This window comes from Bufo gargarizans, chromosome 4 (genome assembly GCF_014858855.1).
Source record: "Bufo gargarizans isolate SCDJY-AF-19 chromosome 4, ASM1485885v1, whole genome shotgun sequence".
Lineage (NCBI taxonomy): Eukaryota > Metazoa > Chordata > Amphibia > Anura > Bufonidae > Bufo > Bufo gargarizans.
This window is the reverse complement of record NC_058083.1, coordinates 493,251,544-493,256,008: the sequence shown is the minus strand read 5'-3', so window position 1 is coordinate 493,256,008 and position 4,465 is coordinate 493,251,544.

The window sequence follows — 4,465 nt, the reverse complement described above, 5'->3', positions numbered from 1 at the left end:
CACAGATATTACAATTCCCTTCCCTCGATTTACCTCTAGACCTATTGCAATCTTTTATCTACCCTAGTGTCTCTCAGCTGTCCGGAATTTAGTCTTTGTCAGACATTCGCCTCCGCAATATTATCTTGCAGGATGGCAAACTTAATTGGGAAGATGTCTTGGCCCTCCCTAGAGTCCAGGCATCTCCTTTTCTCCACTTACTGGACTTCTGCAGAGACATAAAACACTTCTCCTTACCTCGTTCACTTAATAGAACATTCTTGGTTGGAGCACCTGTTGAAGTGGTTTTGTCACTTACATATAAATCCCTACTTTCTTCCTCCCCGCCCGCACTGTACTTTCTAGATGCCTGGGAAAAAGAACTTGCTATCTCCCTTACAGAGCCAGAAAAAGCTTTTATCCTGGCCCACTCACATGGATTCAATAGATGCATTAGGATACAGGAAAACTCGCTTAAACTTCTAACCAGATGGTACAGAATTCCATAGTTTCTCCACCGGATTAACCCCTCCATATCTGATAAATGTTGGAGATGTGGTTTAGGGGCAGGTTCACTTTCCCAGATATGGTGGCTCTGTCCACGCATCCAACCCTTCTGGAAAGAGTTGAATAAACTGATAAATCTAATTTGCTCTACTACTCTCTTTCTAAACCCCAAGCTGGTACTTCTATGGTGCCCAAATAACAACTTCACACCTGCTAAACACAACCTCCCTACCATGTTCATAATTGCCACTCGCCTGCTCATACCATATCTTTGGAGGAGCGACTGAATGACAATTGGATGGTTCTTACTTTATGGTCACGATTTTCCAGGTTTTCCTCTAACCTGCACATCTGTTGTTCAGTTAGTTCTATTGGTTAATACTAAGGCTACTTTCACACTGGCGTTTTGGCTTTCCATTTGTGAGATCCGTTCAGGGCTCTCACAAGCGGCCCAAAACGGATCAGTTTTGCCCTAATGCATTCTGAAACGAAAAGGATCCTCTCAGAATGCATCAGTTTGCCTCTATTCCGCTTTGGAGGCGGACACCAAAATGCTGCTTGCTTCCGTCTGACGAAACTGAGCCAAACAGATCCGTTCTTACACACAATGTAAGTCAATAGGGATGGATCTGTTTTCTATGACACAATCTGGCACAATAGAAAACTGATCCGTCCTCCATTGACTTTCATTGGTGTTCAATATGGATCCGTCTTGGCTATGTTAAAGATAATATATATTTTTATTTTTTGCCAGGGACCCACTGAAGAAGATGTGGGGAAATATCCTTATTAAAATATAACTTTTATAAGATATTCAATAAAATACAATACACCAGAGGATGCATCAACATTACAGACATACAGACAAAAAAGGGGTTCTATGATAGATACCCCAATGCTGGTAAAGCAAAGGTAAGTAATGAAACTGCTGCGCCTGTGTAGACGCAAGCAGTCTTACCTGACCAACCAGTTAGCTAGGATCAGATTAGCAGACGTGATGCCTGGGTAAGACGGAGTCCTGTGAAGGCGTGCAGTCAGGGAAGATGATGCTGTGCCCTATCTCACCCTATACTTGGGGGAAGGGGGCTGCTCCCATACTGCCTGCCTACACAGAGCACTCGCCCTGGAAAGGGCGACCCCGTCAGGATACCTGTCCCTAGTTATGGACCTGATCACTAGTGCTAAAAATATTCAAATTCTACAGACCTCCCGACGTGGCACGTTTCTGTCGTGTCGACTCCTCAGGGGAAATAAGTACATGTAGGAAAAAAAACACAATATGTACCATATGTACCCGCAGGTAAAGAGATGAAAACACTGCAGTCATATGGTTACAGAAAAGTCAGGCTCAACTGGTTAAAATGAAAGCCCAGAAAAATGACATCCATGATGCAGGACTGCCATGCTGCAGAAGGAAAGATGTTCCTCTGCTCGTTGGTGTGTGAGGATTTGGTGGTCCTCGCTAAAGATAATGTCCCTATAGTTCAAGGGGTTCCTCAACCAATACCAGCCACACTGATACATACCTTCATGGAGTTTAAATAAAGCCCATACGCGCCTCTTCCTGGAGGCCCGACCTGTCAGCATCTGCGCCGACGTCACGCGCATGCGCCGGCGACTGACGTCACGCGCATGCGCCACGCAGCGACGCACCAGACGCCGACGCCGATACCACATGACAACGGCGGCCAATCGTGTGGGGAGGCGGAGGGTGTAATCGGTTACCTTGGAGACGTATCAACAATAAGGAAACCGCACAGTACGTCTCTTGATAAAGGCGTCTATGATAAGGCTATGACACAAAATCATAGCAAGATTAGACTGACATTTCTTGCATGAACTTTGGAAATGAGGACAAGTAACAGGGAGTGCTGAACATGATGCCGAGTGTATATAACACAATGGGGTATCTCATATAGACTCCTCCCATCACTATGAATGGGAAAACGCCATTAATATAAGAAACAAGGCTCACCACAGTTTATATAAAGCACCCAAAATCTAGCCTTTCATTCAGGCCCAAGGGTGCAGATGTTTTAAGACAAAAGATCCACCGAGTTTCACGTTGGAGCAGACATTTGTCCCAATCGCCCCCTCTGATGGGAGGCTTTACAAGACCCTTATCATTCCTTGAAATTTTTATGTCCAGGAATGGTAGAGTAGAAGGATGCGACTCGCAGGTAAAATGCATACCTATCTGGTTCTGATTAAGGTGCTGGATGAAGGCTTCAAAGCCCCCTTGGTCTCCATTCCAGAGTATAAAGATGTCGTCGATGTATCGCGCCCACAGACCAATTTCAAAAGTGTCCAACGCTTCGTCTTCCCTAAAGACATGGGTCTCCTTCCACCAGCCCAGGAATAAATTAGCGTACGATGGGGCACAGGGACTCCCCATCGCCGTACCCCTGAGCTGGTGGTAGGTCCTCCCGTCAAATGTGAAAAAATTACGTGTTAAAGTAAACTCAAGGAGACGCAGGACAAATTGGCTGTGGGCGCGATACTGACATCCCCGTGATCGGAGGAAATGTTCTACCGCAGTGAGGCCCAAATTATGTGGTATAGATGAGTAGAGGGCCTCCACATCAATACTAGAAAGGAGACATGTCTCCTCCAATGTCAGACCCTCCAGTCGTTTAAGGAGGTCAGTAGTGTCTCTGACATGGGAGGGGAGAGCCGTAACAAAGGGTGCCAATATTCGGTCAATATAAATGCCTAAATTCTGATTGAGATTATCCACCCCCGAAACAATGGGTCTCCCCTTCAGAGGGGTAACCCCCTTGTGCACTTTGGGGAGACTGTAGAATGTTGATTTACGGGGATGCATGGGAAAGAGTAAGGCAAATTCCTCAGCTGTGATGATATTGGAGGCCTTAGCCTCATCCAATATATTTTTCAGTTCTCGCCTATAGCCCTCGGTGGGGTCACTATACAGAATTTCATACGTCCCGGTGTCTGACAATATGTTCCTGCACATATTCTTATATTGCACCGAGTCCATGACCACAATGTTGCCCCCTTTATCTGCAGGTTTAATAATAACCTGGGGGTCATCTGCTAGTGAAGAGATGGCGGTGGTCACAGACTCGGCGCAGTTAGAATGATGTGTGGATACTCTGAGGTCCTCCAGTTCCCTGGTGACCATATTCAAGAAGGGCTATGTTAAAGATAATACAAGCGGATCCGTTCTGAAGTTGTATTATCTGAACGGATCCTTACTTTATGGTCACGATTTTCCAGTTTTTCCACTAACCTGCACATCTGTTGTTCTGTCAGTTCTAAAATGAAAAACTAACCCTAAAATGTTCTTCTGTGCAGATCCATGACGGATCCACACCAAACGCGATGTGATAGTAGCCTAAGTCCAGTATGGCCGTCCATCTAGTCGGGTCCTGAACCAGTTGGGAAAGGTAATTGTCTTTGTTATTGCCAAGAACCTGTTTCCTTTATGAGATATACAGGTTTCAGTTTCCTAGTCTGTATCTGGATAGTTGAAGTCCCCCATAATAACCACCTCATTATGATTTGCCGCCTCATCTATCTCGTTTAGTAGTAGATTTTCTGTGGACTCTGGTATATTAGGTGGTTTATAATAAACTCCTATTAGTAATTTATTATTGTTTTTATCTCCATGTATCTCTACCCACAGTGACTCCACGTGTTCATGTCCCTCACTTATATCTTCTCGGACTGTGGGCTTTAGACAGGACTTTACATAAAGGCAGACCCCTCCCCCTCTCCGGTTTTGACAATCCTTTCTAAACAGACTGTAACCCTGTACATTAACCGCCCAGTCATAGCTATCATCCAGCCATGTCTCAGTTATTCCCACTATGTCATAGTTCTTCTCACACATCAGTAATTCCAGCTTCCCAGTTTTATTAGTCAGGCTTCTGGTATTACTATACATACATTTGAGAGGTTTATGTATATTTTTTACCCTACACCTTTCCTTCTCAACTGTTCTAGTCCCTCCTTCCAT